The sequence below is a fragment of the Diabrotica virgifera genome, chromosome 5 (assembly GCF_917563875.1).
Source record: "Diabrotica virgifera virgifera chromosome 5, PGI_DIABVI_V3a".
Taxonomy (NCBI): domain Eukaryota; kingdom Metazoa; phylum Arthropoda; class Insecta; order Coleoptera; family Chrysomelidae; genus Diabrotica; species Diabrotica virgifera.
Genome location: NC_065447.1, coordinates 237383364 through 237407929, shown reverse-complemented (window position 1 = coordinate 237407929; position 24566 = coordinate 237383364). Strand labels below are relative to the sequence as shown.

The 24566-nt window shown below is 31.1% G+C and overlaps 1 protein-coding gene across 1 annotated transcript in view; it reads left to right on the top strand.

Moving 5' to 3' along the window:
- The first annotated feature begins 283 nt into the window (after positions 1 to 283).
- LOC114332374 (neuropeptide-like 4) overlaps positions 284 to 24566 on the top strand; it is a 68196-nt gene continuing 43913 nt past the window's right edge. Inside the window, exon 1 of the mRNA XM_050650919.1 lies at positions 284 to 376. The gene's annotated coding sequence lies outside the window, so the exon portion shown is untranslated. The remainder of the gene's footprint in view (positions 377 to 24566) is intronic.

Genomic DNA, 24566 nt, shown 5'->3' with positions numbered 1-24566 from the left:
TTTAAAACTGACAGCTAAATAAAAATTTAAAAAATCAATTTTTGTCCCTCCTGAAAATAGTTGTTTTTTGAGTTGTGACATTTTTCTTCCGGATGAGCGATTTATACTATAAATAGACCTCAATAGAAATCGTTTTTATGTAGCACATATTTTATGCCAATCAAATTACGAACACATCAACAATGTATAATTTCGTTAGTAATAAATTATCATAAACTACTTTACGTCAAACGATCTACCAACAATATAAGAAACGATACAAAAAACTTATTAATCCAGTTATACTTCAAACACTACATCAAAAGATATTACGTAATCCATGTTATCTTTAAATGTCCACAAAAAGCACCTTTTATAATGACATGTCTTTGGACAGGTTTGTATATTTATGTAGATCATTTAAATAACCCTGACAAAAAATATTTATAAATGGTAATTTAGTTTTTGTACCACCCACAAATTTTGTTAATATTAGATATCGAATAGAATATATTAGAATTAATAATGATGTCATTGTATTCATGAAAAACCACGACCAATACTATTGCAATGGAAGGCAATCAAGAATCTCTGTTAATTAATTTTTCTTTGTGCCCATTGAAAAGCGTTTTTCTCCTACGAATCTTATCGATGCAAAATTCGTGACGAAGCTTGAAAATATTTTCGTATTAAGATTTGCCTACAACTAGTGTCGTTTCTCTTCGGTCAGCCAGGACTTCCATTTTTCACGATCTTCCCAGTCTCTGTCTTCCAATCATTTCTTTGACATGGCTTCGTCTACTTCATTTTTCCAAGATCTTACTCAGTTGTTTTCTCCTTCTTGTTCCTCTAGGGCTCCATTCTGCAACCTTGTTTATCCATATGTTTTCTGCTCTTCGTACGTGGCCTTACCATTTTAGTCTTCTTTCATGTATATACTACAGGGCATCTTTTTCGACTTTAATTCATCTCTTTATTTGTTAATTTATTTCCTGTCTCTTCTGGTTAGACCATAACACCTTCTCCAGCATTGTATTTCGATCGTCAGAAAGCTCCTTTGGTTTTTTTGTTTATTCATCCAAATTTCTCTGAGTACAATCCAAATATTTAATTTTCTTACTTGACAGATAGTGCTTACTTCTTCTTCTTCTTTTTTGTTTTTGGTTTCGCTGCAAGGCGATTACCAGCACGATTTATAAGCGATCTTGACGTAGTCTGGCTCTAAGCCATACCAAAATCGCTGACTATGTTCTTGTAAGGAAGCTTTTGATGAGGTGTGATGATTATAATTAAATGAGATTAATTGGGTCAGGTTCAGTATGATCAAAAATTAAAACATAAATTAAATGACAAATAGCAACATAATATAACACGGATACATATAAACAGTTGAGCCTTGCAATTTGTAAGCTTATTTTGTTAATTGCTAGAAAACGCATTGCAGTTTATAAGCTTATTTGGTTAATTGCAAGAAAACGCATAATTACATTGACTGATTCTTCCGTTAAAGAACTTAAAATATTGTATATAGAGAGCGGTGTTTTGAAGTTCATGGAAATAAATTTTGTGTAGGTATATATCAAAATTAGGAATCACATTAATCGGGCATTCAAAAAAGATGTGGTTTAGATCCTCGAGACGACCACATTCACAAAAAGGATTATCTTTTTTATTCATTTTATACAGATGTTGTTTTGTTAAACAATGGCCTGTGCGCATTCTAATGATGGTGGTAGTGTGTCTTCTATTTCTATATGGAAAATTTGAATACCAAGGTTTTGTAGGAAAGAAGTCTTGAATTGTTTTGTATTGCGAAGTCTTCTTCTGGACTAAAGATTTCCATTTTTCTTGGTACTCTTTTGTAATTTTTCCTCTGATGATTGATAGGGCATCCTGGGAATTCAGTTGTACTTCCATGGGTACATTCAGGTCTCTTCCTATTTTTGCCAGTATGTCAGCCTGGGTGTTACCAAATATATTAGAGTGTCCAGGTATCCAGGAAAGGAGAATTTTGGTACCATTCTCATTGGCTGAAGATATAAGTTTCTTTGTTTTTAGGGCCCTTATATCTGCTGAAGCAGATATGTTACATGTTTTAATATTGGTTATTGCATTGAGCGAATCAGAAAATATTATAGCTTTCTTTAGATGTTTTGTAGTTGCGACTTCCACCGCTTGATGTATTGCTATACTCTCTGCTTTGCTTATGCTTAGAGCTCCAGGAAGTCTTGAGGAGAAATTATAATCAATACTCGGGATGCATATCCCAAAACCTACCCTTTCTTTGTTTTTTGAGGCATCAGTATATATAAAGGTATGGTCTTTCCCATATTGTTCAGTAGTCATAAGGAATTTTTCTTTAATCATCGGGTCATATTTTTTGATATTACAATTTAGAATTGGAAGTGGATTCATTAGTGTATCATAGTCTAATTCATAGCATGGAAAATTTGGGCTTTTGTATATTTTTTAAAATATGGGAAAAAATATTCTAATGCCGAAACCAAGTATGGTACATTATGCCTTGTATAAAAATTAGGTTTGTTTATAAGTCTTTTACGTATTTCAATTAGGAGTAATATTATGGGATGATTCTCAATAATGATGATTTTACTTAAAAATTTAGAGGCTAACAATAATCTTCTATGTTCTAGGTCCATTTGGGCAGACTCTGCCAAGATTGCCAAATTTGGTGTAGACTTCATGCACCCCAAACATATCTTAAGTCCCTCAAAAAATACTGCATTGAGTTTGTTGTTGCATTTTTGTGATATTGGGTTGAATAGGAAGGAACCATAATCGAGGTGAGATCTGATCAAGGCATTAAAAACCATTAGGAGTGTTCGTGGGTCAGCTCCCCACCAGACTCTACATATTGCACGTAGGATGTTAATATTTTTCTTTGCCTTGAGTATAATATTGTCAACATGTAAGTCCCATGATAGATGCTTATGAAAAATTATGCCTAGAAATTTCACTTCATTTTTTAGAGGAATGGCTGTGTTGTTGATTTTGATTTCTGTTAGATTATCTCTTCGCCTACCCTTTGTGAACCATACAGCTTCACATTTGTCTTTGGATAAGGACAAGTCATGTTCTGCAAGCCAGTGTAATGTGTTTTCCAATTCTTTGTTTATTTTACTTACCATGCTTTGGATATCATATCCATTAATATACAAAACCAAGTCGTCTGCATATCCACATATTTTAACTTCATTATTGCTAATACAAAACAATTCTGCTATATAAATATTAAACAAAATGGTACTTAAGGGAGAACCTTGAGGTAGCCCCTTAGTTGCCATGAAAGGTCCCAAAAAGTCACCATCATTAGATCTTGAATATAAAAGTCTGTTCTGTAAAATTTTGAACACAATATTATTTATTGCAGATGGAATATTACGAAGTTTTAGTTTGCTATAAAGTTTGTATACTACATTCGCTCTCGCGAGATTTTTTTTGACACTGACGTTAGTAATTTCTTTTTTGAAAAATTCAGTTGTCAGAAGTGACTGGAAATTACTACAAAACCAACGCACCTGCTCATATCCAATATTATTAATAGTAAACAGACATAAAAATAACATAAACCTTACGCCAATCAATATTTATTTATTTAAACCATTATAATGTATTGATAGCAAATGAGAAAATTGTTTATTGTACAAAATAAAAATATTTTGTAGAAATAAACTTCACAAAATTTTATGAGTTTAGTAGACACTCCCACTATTTCTAATAATTCTTCTTTTTTTAATGAAAGATTAAGTTGATTTGAGTTGATTTTAGCAGTTAATAGTGTGAGGTAGGAATTTTTGTGTTGTACGTTTCCTATTCCGAATGTCTCAAAAAAAATCTCGCGAGAGCGAATATAGTATATATATTGACATTATCATATGCTGCTTTGATATCAAGAAAGATGGCCAAAACCGATTGGGAGGATTCAAAGGCTTCCACAATTGTGGAATGAAGGAGGGTCAAGTTGTCAGCAGTGCCTCTTCCTTTTCTAAAACCTGTCTGATGGTTGGTGAATGAACAGTTATGTTCTAAGGACCAATCTAGGCGATTCTTGATTAATATTTCTAATGTTTTAAGCACACATGAGGATAAAACTATTGGTCTGAAACTACTGGCCAAGAGTGGATTTTTGTGTGGCTTTAAGATATTTATAACATTATGGTTTTTCCAATCTTCAGGCAGGTTGTCACCATTTAGACAATTATTGTAGATATTCAACAGAAAATGTTTAGCTTGTAGTGGTAGATGTTTTATCATAAGGTAAGGAATGTCGTCCATACCTGGTGCCGAATTTTTTTTATTATTTACAGCATTGTTAAGTTCCCAGATTGTAAAAGGGGAAACTTGCTCGTTTATATCGTCAAGCTCAAAATTTGGATCAATAAAAACTGCAGACATGTTCTGTAGAATTTCTGTTTTAATGTTATCTGCGGGGTTATGAAATGTCTGGCCGTAATTTTTGTTATTTGAGAATTTTTTAACTTTGTTCCAGACATAGGTAGTGTTAGATTCCTTATTTAATGATTCACAGAAGTTTATGAACTTATTTCTTTTTTTAATTCTGAGGTTTCTTTTAGTTTGGGCGATTATACGTTTAGCGTTTATATAGTTCTCTAAGGAAACAGATTGTTTAAAATTTTGAATTGCCTGTTTGCGGCTTTTAATCCAAAGTGAACATTCTTCATCCCACCACGGATTTGAAGGTTTACCCTGTGTTCTACAGTTTTTATAGGGAATTGAGTTATCTGCTACTTGATTAACTACCTCCAAAAACTCATTGTAATTAGAGTTTACCGGTAAATCAAGCATTCCTGTTATCATCCCAGTGTGGAATGTATACCAGTCTGCTCTTTTAATATTTCTCATTTTGTATGTTTGTGTATAGATGCTATCATTTTTGTTAAACTCACAGTTGTTTATTATGACAAAGGTGGGGAAATGGTTGCTATTTCCACAATCTTGTATGACACCCCAAGTAGAACATAGAGCCATATTATTACTTGCTATGGCTAGATCTACAGCGCTAAGATTATTATTAGGAGGTTGAAACAATGTTGCTGACCCATCATTTAGGATAATTAATTCTTTATCAAAAATAAAATCATAAATATTTTTTCCTCCCTTATTGGTAGGACATTTATCCCATAGGGGATGGTGAGAGTTCAGATCACCTAGTATAATTAAGTTTTCTGTAGGTATGTTTTCTATTGTTGAGCTCAAGAAAGGAAGAGTTATGGCATTATTTGTATTGGAGTAAATGTTTATTATGTATAAGTTACCAATTTTTGTTGTTATGTATTGGATTTGGTCTGAGTTGTACTTCTGAATTGTAGAAAAAATAATAGATTTCTTGATACAAGAAGCTACTCCACCATATCCGTCATCTCTGTCCTGTCTGACAACATTATAATACTTCAAAGAAAAATTAAAATCTTGTTTAAGCCAAGTTTCATTAATAGCAATTATGTCAGGGTCTTCTTTGAAAATTAAGTTCGTTATGTTTTCCCTGTTTGATTTAATACTTCTAATATTCCACTGAATAATTTTTAATTTCTTTTTTGAATTCATGATTATGTGATTTGATATGTTTAATTAATTAAAATCAGAATCAGATTTATCCTCTTGGTCCATATAGGATTCTACGTTTAATCGGGAAAATAAATGGTTTTTAAGTAAATTTAAGTTTTCTGATGATGTATTACTAATAAAATTTAGGCATGAGTTTAAAAAGTCATTTGAAGAAAGGGTATCAATATTTTGAAAGTTTTGCGATGCACTGGATTGCCAGGCTTGATTGGAGTTTTGTGATAAATTAGCCGAGGTTCTTGATTTGAAAGGTTCTGAACGAGAAAATGAGCTAGTGGGGGAAGAGGTTGGCTTTTCTGGTCTTAATTGCTGTGTATATGTACTCTTTTCATTTGGTTGCTTATCTTGACGTTTTTGCACGACTCTCCGTTTGTTGTCGGAGTTCTGAACCACCTGTTGAAAGGAACGTTTTACTGTAGATGATCTAAAATTGTTTGTTCTTCGTTGCGATGGTTCTATGGTGTTAGAATTATTTGTACTGGTGCTTGGAGTATTTTCTAATGGCCTGCTGTTATTTTTAAAATTTGGAAAATCTCTCGGGTTATAAATAAATTTATTATTTGAGATGTATGATTTTGGAATGGCTTCACTTGCCTCAAAAAATGTCAAATTTTCATACGCCATCAGTTCTTTAATATTCTTTTGCCTTGTATATTCTGGGCAGCTCTTGTCAATAGATTTGTGAGAGTCCTTGCAGTAAAAACATTTTGTCATGCATACGTCTTCATGTTTGTTTTCCCCGCAATTAAAACATCTTTCTTTCCCTTTACAGTTTGTTTTTGTGTGGCCAGATCTAAGACAGTTATAGCATTGTGTCACTGGGGCAATATATGTGTCCACTAGTCTTGGTATGCCATAAAAAAACACAGTTTTGGGCATAAGAACGCCTCGAAATGTAAATAGTGTCGTACCTGTGGGTTCATAAGAAGTTACTCCATCTTTAATTACTCTTCTATTTAATCTTTTTATATGTAAAATTTCAATGTCATTTCCTGTATCGCAACACCGAAGAAGTTCTTTTTCATCAATATCTGTATCAATTTGTCTGACGATACCTTTGCAGGTTACGAAGTTAAAAGGTATATATATCTTGTATCCCTGATTTAGAAGTTGAGTGTTCTTAAGTAGCATGTTAGCCGAGTGAAAATTGGCAAATTCAACTGAAACTCTATTGAGTCCTTTACTATCTATTTTTTTAACGTCATTAAGTTTGAGGTTGAATATATCTCGAGCTATTTTAATTGTATTGAATGTGCCAATTTTTATATTCGGTATATTTGTAGATTCAAGATATACTACAAAAGGTCCATGATCTTTTTCGGAGTATGTATTAACCTTTTTTTCTTCCTGAGAATTATTGTCGGAAGTCTGATTTTGATTTTTTTCGGAATTATTAGTCATTGCAATTTTAGCCGGAGAAGAAGTATCAGGATAAGGGGGACTGAGCCCCCCTTTTCCTCACTCATTGTAAGAAAAAACCAGTCAATGAAGTATTAATAACTAGAAAGCAAAAAGAAATAAAAAGAGCAAGCAAAATAGCATAAAAGAAAGCCGCTTAAAAAAAATATAAGCAAAAATGCTCAACTTACCTATATGCAAACACTTAAGCAACAACACCGGCGGTTGTTAGCTAGGTTAAGACCCTAAACTAGTGGCAAACTTTAACTGCTGCAAAACAGAAACTGTTCACACCTCGAAAGCGTAATGTCTAGTTTAGAAATATTAAATTTTTGGAAAATATTTCTTAAATTTAAAATACGCGGTCTGACGTTTTTTGTAGTGCTTACTTCAATTTAGATTTTTAGTGACAGCTAGCTTCTTCTTTTTCTTCTTTTTCTTCTTCATTTTTTAATACATAGTCTGATTAACCTTCGATATCTTCCATACAGTCATATTAAAGTTTTTTAGGTCGTCAGATGTTCTTCTACCTAATAAAGATTTGTCTAGAGATATTTTTACTACTCTGTTTTGCCAGTTTTGCGCCATTCTAGGTATCTTTCGCGCCTGTCTCTGGCAACTCTTCTCCATGCTCTAATTCCAATAGATTTTAAATCAGTTTCTATGTTGTCTTGGTACCTAAGTCTCGGTCTTCCTCTTGCTCGTTGTCCTATTGGCCCTCTTCGGTCAAAAACTTTTCTGACTATGGCATCTTCCTCTCGCCTGATTACATGACCTATCCATCTAAGGCGTCTACCTTAATGAATTGTACAACGTCAGGTTCTCCAAAATTTCTGTACAACTCAAAGTTGTAACGCCTGCGCCACAAACCTTGTTCTTTTATACCACCATATATTCATCTTAGAATCTTTCGCTCAAAACGTTTGAGCAGTTCTTGGTCATTCTGAGTAAGTGACCAAGTTTCTGAGCCATATGTTAGCACTGGTCTTAATAGTGTTTTGTAGACAGTCAATTTAATATTTCTAGGTATTTTTGAGGGCATCTGTTTTAAGCTATAGTAGCACTTTTTGGCGAGCACTATTCTTCTTTTAATTTCTTCACTGACATTGTTATCTTAAGTTAGCAGCGAGCTTAAGTATATGAAGGTGTCGAGAGTTCTAGGTCGTCAATTACCATTCTTGTAGGTGTCGGGTTGCTTGACCTAGTCCAACACATATATTTGGTCTTTTGAACACTTATATTTAGCCCCATTCTCTGTGCAGATGCTCTTAACGACCGAAATGCTTCATTCAGAGATTCCTTAGATCTACCTATGATGTATATGTCATCTGCGTATCCGACAATTTGTACTGATTTCTCAAAGATAGTACCATTCGTATTAATTTGGGACTCTCGAATTATTTTTTTCTAATGCCAGGTTAAATAAGAGGCACGATAGTCCATCACCCTGTCTTAGTCCATTTTTGCAATGGAAGGGTCTTGAGAAATCGTTCTGGATCTTTACCACGCTCTCTGCTCCTGTGAGCGTAAGTTCAGTTAATTGGATAAGGTGAAGCAGTATTTTAAATTCTACTATAGCAAGTAGAAGTTTACCTCTATTAACTGAGTCGTATGTGGCTTTGAAGTCCACGAATATGTGGTGGGTGTCGACGCCGAACTCGACGACGAAGGATCTGCCTCACTGTAAATATCTGGTCCGTTGTTGATCTATTAGGACGGAAACCGCACTGATATCCTCCTACTATTTCTTCAGCGTAGGGAAGAAGTCTTTTGTACAATACGTTGGACAACACTTTATGTGCCATATTGAGTAGAGTGATGCCTCTATAATTATCACATACCATCATGTCTTCCTTTTTGTGTAGAGGATACAGTACACCCAACTTCCAGTTGCATATGATTATCCTATATTCTATATATCCTATTGTTTCTACTATTTGTTTCGTCAAATATTTTTCATGCCATATATTTGCACTGTACAATATAGTGGGACGTATAGTATTCTTGTACTTATAATTTTGCTTTTATGCCTAGATCAAGAAGTTCATTTGTTCATATCGCCAGTCCAGAATAAGAATGACGTAACTGCAAATTTTGTCAATTCCTCTTTATTACGTAATTAACTTCTAAAATACTATGTACAGATGATACAATAGCAACAGAATTGTAACTATGTACTGAGCCACTGCAGGGTAGTTACGTCGTTATTGAAATACGCACCATTTTAGACCTTGTTTCAGATGAAAAATGACGCAACTGTAAATAGGGTTGAAAATGGGGGGAGCAAATTAAGATAATGAAATTCGGACCAATAATGATGAAAATAAAAGCCATCGGTGTAGGAATAAATTGCATATTAAATATTTAAAAATAGTTTTTTTGTACAGAAAAATTTTAAGATCAAGAATGACGCAACTGTAGATAGGGTTGAAACAGGGGGATTAAATTGAGATAATGAAATTCGAACCAATAGGGATGAAACTAAAAGCCATCATTGTAAGAATAAACGCAATACAGATGCTATTATATTAATATTAATATTATTATTAATATTAATTTTTCGAGTTGAATTCTCTCACGTAGTGACATTCTTTTGCACGACAGTGCTCGGCCTCATGTTGCCAAAATAATTTAAAAAATCTACAATGAGAGAAATAGAGCTTATTAGAGCATCAACCTTATAGTTCCGATTTATCTCCTTGTGATTTTCATATCTTTGGATCACTCAAAAAGAAGTTAATAGGTAATCGTTTCAGTTGGACGAATAAGTATAAAATTCCTGGAAAAAGATTCCCCAGGTTTTTTTATCCACAAATATAGATCGCTACATCCGTTGCTCCAGTTAAATCAAAATGATAAAAACTTGAATTTTTACCCTTTTTTACCCTGTGGCCATATTACGGATAAATTATCAATCTTAAAATAACTGTTACACATAAAAAATCCCGTAGAAAAAGAATTTAATTCGAGTATTTATGAGGCGTAAAAAAGTCGATCAAGGTTATATTCAAATGATGCGTAATAATTTTTTTCACTTGCGTCAAAATTTCAGCGATTTCAGCTCCGGAAAATATTTTGATAATAATTGTTGACGATCGGTGTAGGAAAAACATGCTTAAGAGAAAAAAATACAGAAAATATTTTCCCTATTTTTTGTTAGTCTCCTTTTATATTATAAATAATTATATACTTATATGAGCAAGCAAATTAGTATTATACATCCTTTTGCCCTAAAAGTTTTTTATATAAAAGCTGTAATATTCGATGGCTTCGTCATCAAAATATTGTATATGAGGAACAATAATGTAATGTAGAGTACAAAAATAATAATCTCGTACAATTTGTATATTTGTATACAATGAGAGGTAAAATTATGTAATAAATTCATTTTTCGGTAGTAGGCAACTTTGGAGATTAATCCTGAACCAAGTTCATTTTTAATATGGAAAAATAGAATTAATACAAAAGAATAGAGTAGAATGAGTAAATAAAGAGGCAAGATGTAAGATAGAGAACATAACTGCGTAAGAAACATAAAAGTAGAAGAGAGCGACCACATAGGCCGAATTACAACAAATAGAGTAGTAAGGACGCTAAAGACAAAAACCTGAGCAAAAAAGCAAAAAGCTATGGAGCGAAAGTACGTGTGTTATGAAAAAAAGATGAAGAAAAACTAAAAACAATTGAAAGAAATCTTATGCGAAGAAAAAACATGGCTTGATAAGGACAGAACAAGGAGAATTAAGAAGATTGATGAATCATGAAATAATAAAAGGGGGAGATATAGTAAAATTTATTACTTACAAAGAAGATAAGAAGATGCACTAATTAGAAGAATAACGAACTGAAAACCAATAATAAACAGACCACGAAGAAGACCAAAAATAAAATGGAAATATCAACAACTAGTAGAGGATATATCAAAGATGGAAATTTCAAAATGGAGAGAAAGGATTTAAGATAGGAAAGAGTGAGAAAAGAAAGGAGACAAAGTAAAAAATTTAACAATCTTTGAAAAATACCCTAAAAGGATATAATGCGGACTAATGCACTAATTGTAAACCAAAATGTGAATGCGGACTGATTCCCCGCGACACATGAGAGTGCCCAAGTGCGGCTATCATTCTGCTAGGAAGGTAGATGCCATGCGATCAATACTACAGGGTAGTGATGTAACGAGTATTCGTATTCGCATTCGCATTCGCGAATATTCGCATATTTTGGATATTCGCATTTGCATTCGTATTCGCAAAATTTGTGCGAATGTTTTGCGAATATGAATATTGGAAAAAAAAGTAATTTGAAGATAATATTAGGTTAATAAAATCAAAATATCTTCACTTCTCATCTTTTTTTTTTATTAAGGAAAGGTAACTTAACTTCGTACAATCACATTATCAGTCTTTAATTTATTTTATTATTTGGTGTTTTTTATTAAGCCTTAAGATTCCTAAGAATCAGATTTATTTACACTGGATGTCAATTAACTTCTCATTATAAATTTAGAAAATATTACAAAAATAGAAACAAATTTAAAAAAACTAAATATTTGTATTCGTATCCGCATTCGCGAATGCCGTAGCAGATATTCGCATTCGCATTCGTATTCGCGAATGTTCAAAAAATGACATTCGTTACATTACTACTACAGGGTGTAACAAAAATACAGGTCATAAATTAAATCACTTATTCTCGGACCAAAAATAGTTCGATTTAACCTAACTTACCTTAGTCCAAATGTGCACTTAAAAAAAGTTATAGCTCTTTGAAGTTAAAAAATGAAAATCGGTTTTTTCCAATATATCGAAAACTATTTGAGGTTTTTTATTGAAAATGGACAAATAGCATTTTTTAGGGCAGGAAAATCTTTAAAAACATTATAGTGAAATTTGTGTATCCCATAAAAATTGTAGGGGGTTTGGTTCCCTTAAACCCCCCCAAACTTGTGTATACGTTCCAATTTAATTATTATTGTGCTACCATTAGTTAAACACAACGTTTTTACAACTTTTTGTTTCCTAGTATTTTTTTTGTAAGCCAGTCTTTATCGAGATGCGGCTTCTTTTTAATATGTTTACATACAATTTTTATGGGGATTTTGTTCTTTAAACCCCCCAAATGTTTGTGTACGTTAAAATTACACTATTATTGCGGCACCATTAGTTAAAGACAGTGTTTCTAAAACTTTTTTGCCTCCTAGTATTTTTTCGATAAGGTACATTTTATCGAGATGTGGCTTCTTTTTTAGAAGATACCTAAAAATGTAAATAATTATAAATAATCATACAGAAGTAAAAACTTCGTTTGTACAATATTATAAAAAAAGTTTATTAAAAACCATTAAAAGTCATCCAAAAGGATTCGCAAAACGTTTTCGATCTAGATCAGATCATCTTCAGTGCCTAGAACGAAGTATTTCCACGTTAGAATGAATGCAAAAGGTTAAAATTGTGACTAGTTGAAGAAAAAATGTGGTAATACTTACGTTCTCCTTAGTACATGAAACGAGCAACCTTATGAAATTGGTAACATCGAGAAATATGGTTTACATGATAACTATATAATATTTATAGCGACTCCAAGTCGATGTTAAAAGATTAAATGTGTTAGGAGTGCTCAAAGGGCAAAATGGTTCCCTGCTCGATAAAAACTTGTGGTTCTTGCCAGTTCAATGGACACAGACCAACAAAGGTGAAGGAGATGAACAATGCAATTATTAGACAGAAACGACATGACAAGACAGGTAGTCAATTTTTGGTTATGTATTTAAAAATATAAAAATAGTGTTGTTTAGAATTTAGATTATTAATTAAACTGAATGTAGATTAATAACTGTATTAAAGCGAAATTTAAATAATAATAATTTAGATTTTAATGAAAGAGTCGAAAATGCTACTCTCTATTACAGAAAGAACTACTGTTGTTAATGTTACATTGATAAAAATATTACTCATGGTAGAGTCAGTGGCGTCACTGATGACAGTTTTGAAAAGAAGACGAAAGTTTAATTTAGTTTGAAATAAAAAGTGAAAGAAAAATAAATGATTAAATGTGAACAACTTAAAGACCTACAAAGGTAAGGTACATAGTAATGTAAAAATAAAATAGTAATGTTGTAAAAATAAAAAGAGTATTTTTGGTTGCCTATTATTGTGGTTGTAATGGTGGTTAACAAACTGAAACAAATTGAATCAATATTTTAATTTAATTTATTGTCTGAATTAGTGAACTGATAATTTGAAATGTATAGAAGGTAATGGAGTAAACATATTGAAATGGATGAAATATATATTACTACAAAATACTGTAACGAGAGTGATTGGCAGAAGCAGATTGAAACCAGAAGAAGTGGTTGCCTGATATGATAGTTTGAAAAATTTAATTTTAATTAAATTACTGAAAGAATAGTATGTATTTACTATCCGTTGCAAGATAATTCGGATGGAATTCCCCAGATTAAAAGCCTGGGCCGATATCAAGCACAAAATGACTGTACTCCCTTAATGCTGTAACGAATAGTCACCCTTAGTCTATGGTTACATTAGTTTCAATTTTATTAAAATAAATTAAATCAAAATTAAAATTAAATTAAAACTAAGATTAAATCCGAAATATCTTGCAACGAATGGTGATAATGACCTAAAAGATATTGAAAAGTCAGATAAACTAAAATTATGATTAACAATAATCTAGATAAAGAGGGAATAACATGATTGTTAATATCAGAAATGTAAAGTGAATATGTGTCAAATAATTGTAATTTTGACAAATTTCAAACATTTTAAACCACATTTCTCGATGTTACCAATTTCATAAGGTTGCTAGTTTCATGTACTAAGCAGAACGTAAGTATTACCACATTTTTTCTTCAGCTAGTCACAATTTTAACCTTTTGCATTCATCCTAACGTGGAACTACTTCGTTCTAGGCACTGAAGATGATCTGATCTAGATCTAAAACGTTTTGCGAATCCTTTTGGATGACTTTTAATGGTTTTTAATAAACTTTTTTTATACCATTGTACAAACGAAGTTTTTACTTCTGTATGATTTTTTAGTTATGGTATACAGCCATCTACTGGGTATTTTTCCATTGATTCTGTTTTAATTATAAATAAATTTTGATATTATTACCAGGTCTCTATAAATAATCGTACTTGTACTTAACCATATACAAATATGTGGTAAATTTGACAAATATTCAAAATATCTCGATAAAAACTGGCTTTTCGAAAAAGTAATAAGAGGCAAAAAAGTTTTAAAATTAATGTGTGTAACTAACGGTACCACAATAATAACTGAATTGGAACGTACACACAAGTTTGGGGGGTTTAAGGGAACAAAACCCCCATAAAATTTTTATGGGCTATACAAATTTCACTATAATTTTTTTTAAAGATGTTCCTGCCATAAAAACGCTACATGTCCATTTTCAATAAAAAACCTCTAATAGTTTTCGATATATAGTTTTTTTATAAAGGGCTATAACTTTTTTTATGTGCAAGTTTGGACTAAGGTAAGTTAGGTTCAATCGATTTATTTTTGGTCTCAGGATATGGATTTAATTTATGACCTGTATTTTGTTACACCCTGTATATAATACATAAAAATTAAGTCTACAATAAATCTTACAATGAAAATAGGCATAATATAAGATTATAGTCCAGGCTGTATGCTCGCCTTCATTAGATAAATTATTCCCATTCGTTTATATTTAACAAACTTACTCAAAATGAGGTCCTTATAACAAATCAACAGGGTTGGAAAACCGCGGTTATTCTGGTTACATAATTGTTACAAAAAATTTTTAAACAAATTCAAAAATTCAATTTTTCACTTCGTACAAACTGTTTTGAGATTCTTTGGAGCAAAAAATGTCTCTTGTGATTTTTCTATAAAATTGATTGTTGCCGAGTTATACACGATTTAAAAATTGAAAAACGCAAAGATGGGTGTTTTCAAGGCTTAACAACTCGCTTAAAAGTTATTATTATGAAAGTCAAAAGTGACGACATCAAAATTTAAAGCCCCCCTACAAAATTCTAAAGAAATTGTTGTCATTATTTTATTACAAACCTGTTATTTTTAATTATTAACAATGAGAGCTAAGAGCGTACTAAGGGGGCCGGCGGCGCGGCGGCCGTCAATGATGAGTGCCAGAGAGATGCACCATTGTTCGGCCGGAACGGTGCATCTCTCTCATGGCGCGAGAGTACAGCCTGGACTATTAAAATTCTAAATATTAACTGAAAGAAACATTTTTTTATATTTGCCATGCCACGTGTTCTAATCAACGCACAACCTACAAAAAAAATTAAAACGTCTAAAACTTCGTCTACCGCCAATAAGGAACGCGTTTACGTAACAGTTTATACTTGGCTTAAAAATAATTTTTTTGGGAAAACGGCACATTTTGACGAAAATTGTGCGGTTTCTTCTGTAATTACGTTCTACCCTTGACCTTCAAATAAAATAGAAGTTGTCATTATTTGGATATTCGGCAACAAAACGTTCACGCGCAATAATCCTTCAGTAATTTCTATACGCATAAATATTTTTCTGCCATATCATGTCATTCAATATCCGATTTACGGGGGATACAGGATGGTCCTGTATTAGAGAGTTACCATAAACTCGTTTAGTTAAATGACATGAGACATGTGAGGGCAATATTAGAAATTGCAATTGCTAAATCCAGCATTCAGCAATCCAGCTAGATACAGCCATATTTTATATGCTGGATCAAGCAAACCGTGTTAGATCCGGATTTGTAAACATGTTAAATTCGAAATAAGATATTTCATGTCTTCATTAGCCTCTTTATTCAAATCCTGGAGAAACAGATTAATGAAGAATTGACAGTAACAATCGAACCAACATCGGCGAACTCTATTGAATTGATTCCCCGTTACAGCGATCTGCTCATGAAAATACGAAAAGTTGTTAAAACGTTCAACAAATTTGGTACCAAAGACGACATGTTCTTGCGTAAAAATATGTCAAGGAAGAGAAAGACAAGTAAGTTTGATGCTTGATTGCCGCACCAGGTGAAACAGTTTGCTCAGTATACTGGAACGTTTCTAAAGCCTAAAAGTTTGCATCGATAAAGCGTTGATAGACATTGATTCTGCAATAAAATTCTCTGCTGGCGAGTGGCCAATAATCAATGAGTTGATCGCCACTTTTCAACCGGTGAAACTGGCTATATGTCCAGTTCTGTGTGAAGTAGGTTAGGCGATAAGACGATAAATATAATGTTTTTTAAGGTCTCACTTCCAAAAAACTAAATAATGAATGTTTCTGTTGTTCAGAAATTTAGAATATAGACTGATTTTTATCATAAGATGCAAAAAAACTCGTCCTCAGTAAGCCATGGAAGAAAAACATATTAGGTACTTAACTTGTGATAGCTCAAAATTGCCATCAATGAAATTTGCTGCAAATGAACTACTCTTACAACAAATAAGTTCATTTGGATAAAATTGCATTCACGACAATTCTCAGCCGGCACAAGCAAAGCCCTATGTTTCATATTTCCCTATGGCTTACTGAGGACGAGTTTTTTTGGAATCTCATGATAATAATTGTGGTATTTGCTCTAGCCATTTTAAGTTAAAGAGTGGTAAGATTAATTGCGAATTGCGACTGATTATACGTCGCCTTTTGATTATATACACCTAATGGTAGGGGCACTGGCGAAGCGTCCATGTAACCATTGTTACCATTGGTAACAGTTAAAATTTGTAAATAAATATTTTATGACTACTATGAAATAATTCCATTTATATTTTTTAAAAATAGAAATATTTGTTAATAGTATCTACCTAATTCAGTAAAATAGCCAACTAGACGCACGAAAATATCAGCGAGTTTATGTAAAATCGGTTGCACGTTATTATAATACGCCCTTACCACAGTATAAAGAGGTTCCATATTTATTATACTGTGCCCTGACAGTGCGCCGCGCCATTTACCACTTCTGTGAATGGCAACGATAGTAGGATCTTTGACTGGATCGTCTCTGAAAATTTTGCGGGGACGATGGCTCTGAAACCGCGTATTGGTGTTACCAAATTTTAATTTGGTGACGCTAGGTAGGGCCGGTGTCTATCGGGACAGAAAATACCGACCGTAAGAATATCAGACTTAATAAATGCAATTTTAATTATTATTATAACTATAGGTAATAATTATAATTCCATTTATGAAGTCTGTTATTCTTAGGGCCGGTATTTTCTCGATTAAACTCCGGTTAGTTAACAGTACCGGCCCTTTGGATTCGATTATTGCATAATATGCATTATTAATTATTAGTTTATAACTTGTAACTGTACTTGCTTATTATACAGATAATATATCTATACCTTTTTATCCTATATAAATCATATTAATCGATTTTAATTACTTGTCGAAATATATTAATTAACAACAACATTATTATAATATGACATATAATAATATTGATTATACAGTACATTGTAGTGTATAATCAATAAAATAAAAATTATTTAATATTTTAGGCTAAAAATGACAAATGAATGTACTGATTAGTGTACTAATTATACAATTTGGATGTTTTAATAAAGTATAAAGGTGATATAATACATATTTTACCTAAAAACAACAAATATGTTTTTAGTTTGTAGATACTTTATATAATTTCTTAAATTTTTAATTTTTTAATTTTATTTCATCTATTTTTATAATAGACCTGGAGCGCGTACCAAAAAAAAGTTGATTAATAGCAAGCTGAAAATTCACGGTGTCTAGTCGAACAAACTTTGATGTATGGGAACACTGTATATATAAAAATATTTATAAAATACATTATATATAGATAATATATAATATATCTGGTATATATTTAATATCTGGTTTTGGTAACACTTTAGAAAAAGTCACGCGTCGCCACTGGGTAGGGGAGCAAAGTATGCTAAATGTGCAGTCACGCGAGCGTTATCGGGAGCTATTGGGTTATGAAGAGTAGGTCCTAAAACCAAAAAAAGTTAAGTAAAGTTTTCCATTTTAGTGGGAACTTTCCATTTTTATTTTTATTTTCCATTTCCAATCGTTTTTTAGATTATAGCGCCATCTATCCATAATTCGAAAAAATGTCTCGAATAAAAGTTACTTATTTTAACGTAAGGAATCCAAATCTGCAATAAAAAATGGGGGCTCCTATCTAAGATTTTAAGTAAACCCCCACCCTATCTTCGTGGGGGGTCGTGTTTGATGCCATTCGATAGATTTTTCAAAAATATTGAATAAGTGTATTTTTCAGTTTTTCGATCTGATGTTCATTTCGCGAAATACCGCGAGATTCGTATTTAAAATTTTAAATTTACCCTCCACCTTTCTTCGTGGGAAGTCGTGTTTGGTATCATTCGATAGATTTTTGAAAATTATTGAGCATGTATTTTTTAGTTTTTCGATCTGTCATTCATTTCGCGAAATATTCGCTTTTATATTGTGAAACTTTGGGACTCACCCATTTCCTTACGCCCCGTTCAAATCGTCAGATTTTTGAAATATACACTGTTTTGCATGTATGTACTTAACTTACCTTATCTTAATCTGAGGATTTCGAGTCTTTTTAAGGATAGATTTTTTTTCGGCCCCCCTTAACGAACTCTCCTGCATTAAGAGAGAATTTATTTTAGAGGTGCATTTCAGGGTACAAGGTTTCTCCCCATGTAAAATAATCTGACGCGTAACTGCAAAAATCCCCGCTTGGGCTCCCCTACAATTTTCATTTTGAGTTTTTATTTTATTAGTTTGTGTTTAAATCGTGTTTTTATTTTGATTTAATATTGTGCTGGATCCGCGCTGGGTCCAGCTGGATTCAATCTTGAAAAGGACTAATCAGGCCAATCTTGAAAAAATCTAGGCGAACTGAAAATGCTGCTGGATTGCAATCCCTAGGCACTATCACTATACACCTGGGAATGCATGCCTCCCCCCTAAGTTAAACACTACTACTTCACACCATTTATTCAGTTTGTTTCTGAGGTTTCTCTTCTTGTTCTTTTGGCATCATATCCCTGGATGGGTTTTTGCCTGTCTGGCTATGCCCTTCCATTCAGATCTCTCTTGGGCCCTTCTCCTCCATTGTCTTACATTCATGGTTTTGAGGTCGTCTTCCACGTCATCCAACCAGTGGCGTAGCGTGAGTGTCGGCTGCCCGAGGCGGAGGACAATTTTGCCGCCCTTTTATTTAGGTATTTTAATTTAATGTATACTATACACTACATACATTAATTATACAGAAGTTTTCGGCGATAACAGTCATCATTATTTTGCATTATACAGGTTAGATTTTAAATAAAAAAAGGTTATCTAAGTTTTACAATCACGTTTAATAATTCTCTGTCAATATTATCTGTAAAGCATTTACTTTCTGAGCGCACAATTTTATATCAAGTGCCCTTGTTTGTAAATATTTTGTGCATCATTTACTTCATGTAGCACCGGTTGTCACGGGCCCAAAAAACAATGAAAATGATTGTATCGAAACTAGTAAAGCACCTGCATCTGTTCTAGTGTTTAAGCTTTCACATGCCTCTGTCAGTTTTTCCAAAGTGACGAGAATATCTTTGTAATGATGCCATGTCACATTTACGGCATCGCCTCTTGCACTCCACCGCGTGTCTTGAACCCTTTTTAAGAAGCTTCTGCCTGTAGCTGCTATCATAACTTCCCAACGATGTGCCGATGAGGAAAAAAAGAATAGCAACCAGTGGCGACGCGTGAGTTTTTCTGAAGTGTTACCAAAACAGATGTAAAAAAATTTTATTTAAAAAAAATATTTTGAACCGCCCAAATATAAGTTTTTGTTTTCAATCCTGTGGGATAAAATTAAACAAATCACTATTCCCAAATTATATGTATGTAATTATGTATATGTAACAGTTATAACAATAAATAATAAAAAAACTAAACATATTATTCTGCCATAAAATTAACATAAAAAAATGAACAAGTAGGAAAAGAACAAATTTTGAAAACTATTGTTTATATTTTAATTCTTCCATTTTCAATAATATCATTTTTTTCTTTAAAATCATATATAAAAAAATATACAAGTAGAATGACTTTTCAAGTAGTTGATCAATTACGAAATACGTAGCAACACTCTTCCATGTTTAAATGCACGCACACTGTAAGCACTGTAATCTGTAATAGGTACTAAACCAACGTTACCAATCTTCAAAATGGTGACACTACTGATATGCACAGCGTGCCCGCGCGCCGTCTCTAGACCCGTCGTTCCTTCAAAATTTTCAGAGCTAGTCCCGAACGATATCGAGGTTTCTCCTGCGTACCGTTTATCAGTGCCAGTATTGGTAACAGCATAATAATAGATAACGTGCCATAGATTCACATAAATATCTCGCCAATATTTTCGTGCGTCTAGTTGGATATTTACTGAATTAGGCACTATTAACAAGTATTTCTGTTGGTAAAAAATATAAATGGAATTATTTCGTAGTACCAAATTCTCCGTTGCATTTAAGGGTTAAATGCATTTAAATTAAATTAAATTTAATTTAATTAAGTTAAATAAGGGTTAAATTTAAATAAATTCCATTTAATCAAAGGGTTTAAACTATGCTGTTACTCATCCATCTATTTCGTAGTAGTCATAAAATATTTTTTTGCAAGATTTGTAACTGTTACCAATGGTAACAGTGGTTACATGGACGCTTCGTCTCTGATAGCAACGTTCTAAAATGCCGAAAAAATTTACTGAATCTACCTCAACTGAGGCAGCGTGTAAACAAACTAGGTTTAACGAATGATTTGAGCAAGGTACGAATTCAGCTTTGGTGTTTATTTCTTGAATTCTTTGCTGAACTCCTGAATACTTTCCAGCCATAACAGCAGCATTATCATATACATGGCCTCTACAGTTGCTTATTGGCTCCGTGCGTCTCCCCTCTACTTACAGTCACGTGACACGCTGTCAGATTTTGTCAGGACGTTTTAACATTGAGTCTTATGGGACTATTTTGTTAAACTTGAATATTTTATTTTGTAGTGATAATAACCGAATACAACTGTTAGAATTCATTAGTTATTAATTTACACTGTAATTTATAGTGCAACAAAAATATTTTCTTTTTCGTTAATAAAGATTTATTGACATAAACTGCGATAGTGAGGTTATGTATACAAAATCAAACTGATAATCAAGATTGGAAATAGAAGAATTTATATCAGATTAAGTGCGTTTTTATTTTCTGTTTATATTAATACATAATATCACTAGCGTGACACGGCATTTTTTTTAATGTCTCATTTAAACATACACAAAGCGTCCTGATAAAATTTCAAAAAACCGCCACCATGAGCAGGTCGGCCGATTTTGCTTTGACACTTTGTTAACGTTCAGAGCGAATATCTAGGCCATTAGCTTGAGTCTTGTCCAAAATCATCTTTGAAATTCCTTCAGCAATTTTGTCTTTAGTTTCAATGAAATCTATAAAAGATTCCTCCATGAGAAAGATCTGGAGTGCTGTCGAATATAATTGAATAATACTTAGCCTTTTTTATTTGCCCGATGATACGTTTACGTTGGCGAACATTATTTCCCAAAATGGCAATAAATTCGTTTTGTATTTGTGATGACATATAAGTGATTGAAATTTTGCCACACATTTTAGAACTTACAAGATGTTCAGGAAGTACAGGTATTAAATTAACCAATTCTAAAAAGTTTCCTCTATTAGTATTGGTGTCGTTTTCTAATATGTCCACGTAAAGCCAAATTTTTGTGCACTTGACTCGTAACTTGAAACCATAGGATTTAATATACACCAAGTATTAAATCCATCAGATGAGCAAAATTTAGATCCATTCGGTGTATTTACGTGTTCTCAAATAAACGACAACAAAAGCAAAATAATGATGCTTTAGATGGAGAATAAGCCATCCAAGTACGTAAAACTTTTTCGCCGTTAGTCAATGTACGGTAAAACCATTCCTTAGTAAGCCGTCTTGTCTCTCCTTTTGATTTTAAAGATTCCGTGCTCTTTTCAATTGGTCCGAATTTGTAGTTGCGATAAAAATATAAAATGGTTCAAATATTTACAAAATAGTTTTATTATTTATTATTAAATTTTGCCGCCCCCTAAAAAGTGCCGCCCGGGGCGGGCCGCCCCTGCCGCCCCCACTACGCTACGCCACTGGATCCAACCATCTCGTTTTGGGTCTTCCTTTTTTCGTCTTCCTATTGGCTTCCATTGTAATATTTTCGTTGCTGTTTTTGCACCTTATTATCTATGGACATGTTTGACTTTTTCACACATCTTAAAATATCATATCCACTCTTCATTCAACTCGTTTATCTCGTCGTTTCTCCTGATTCGCCATCCATCTTTTCACTTGTCTGTTACTGGCCGGATCGGCCGTGTTACATGACGGAAACATGCCCAATTTTTCTCATTTATTGTGTAAAGCAAAGGTTTAATTGTAGGTCTGTTTCTTATTTCTTCATTTATGAGCGTGTCTCTCCTTCTTGCTCCTATTGTTCTTCTTCGAATGCTTTTTGAATGTCTCTAAAACTTTTGGATGCCTCTTTATTTTTCTATAAGACTTTCTTTATTACCTATTTTATAGTGAATATAGGGTCTGTATGTTATGCCCTTTATTGAATTCACATTTTATATTCTCTATCATTACTTCGTATAATTTTCCTGCTACACAATAGAGGAATATGCCTCTATAGTTCTGACAGTCTCTTGTATTTACCTTCTTATGTACGGGTATAATTACTATATTTGACCATTCTCTATTCCTAGGCAGTATTTTTTTATTCAGAATTAGATTTATAATGTATTTTTCTTTACTTTTTCTACTACTTATTTTAAAATTTCTAAACTAACTTCATCGCTTCCAGGAGTTTTCCCAGTCTGTATCTTTCCTATTGATTCCTCTAGTTCTTCTCCTCTATAGTTCTGTTTTTTCACTGTTATCCTCTGATCCACCACATACGTTGTTTTTATTTTCCTTTGCTTTCCCTTGCCCTACTGTCAACAGGCGTTGAAAGTGTTCCCCCATCTTTCACTTATCTCTTTATCGTCATTATTTGTCTTAGGTTTATATTTTGTTGCTTCATGGGTTTTTCAGTTTATATAAAATATAAATATAAATATAAGTATAAATATAAATATAAATATAAATATAAATATAAATATAAATATAAATATAAATATAAATATAAATATAAATATAAATATAAATATAAATATAAATATAAATATAAATATAAATATAAATATAAATATAAATATAAATATAAATATAAATATAAATATAAATATAAATATAAATATAAATATAAACATAAATATAAATATAAATATAAATATAAATATAAATATAAATATAAATATAAATATAAATATAAATATAAATATAAATATAAATATACATATAAATATAAATATAAATATAAATATAAATATAAATATAAATATAAATATAAATATAAATATAAATATAAATATAAATATAAATATAAATATAAATATAAATATAAATATAAATATAAATATAAATATAAATATAAATATAAATATAAATATAAATATAAATATAAATATAAATATAAATATAAATATAAATATAAATATAAATATAAATATAAATATAAATATAAATATAAATATAAATATAAATATAAATATAAATATAAATATAAATATAAATATAAATATAAATATAAATATAAATATAAATATGAATATAAATATAAATATAAATATAAATATAAATATAAATATAAATATAAATATAAATATAAATATAAATATAAATATAAATATAAATATAAATATAAATATAAATATAAACATAAATATAAATATAAATATAAATATAAATATAAATATAAATATAAAAATAAATATAAATATAAATACAAATATAAATATAAATATAAATATAAATATAAATATAAATATAAATATAAATATAAATATAAATATAAATATAAATATAAATATAAATATACATATAAATATAAATATAAATATAAATATAAATATAAATATAAATATAAATATAAATATAAATATAAATATAAATATAAATATAAATATAAATATAAATATAAATATAAATATAAATATAAATATAAATATAAATATAAATATAAATATAAATATAAATATAAATATAAATATAAATATAAATATAAATATAAATATAAATATAAATATAAATATAAATATAAATATAAATATAAATATAAATATAAATATAAATATAAATATAAATATAAATATAAATATAAATATAAATATAAATATAAATATAAATATAAATATAAATATAAATATAAATATAAATATAAATATAAATATAAATATAAATATAAATAAGTAAGATAAAATATGTCTACGAGACTGTGATCAAGAGCAGTCTATTATATGATGCAAAACAATAATGAAAGTTATAGAGAGAAGACAACTGATCTGGTATGGACACGTGAATAGAATGAATGATGAGATACTCCCAAAACAATGTTTGGAATGGCAACCTACTGATCATCGGAAGCGAGGGAAACCGAAAGTTAATTGGACC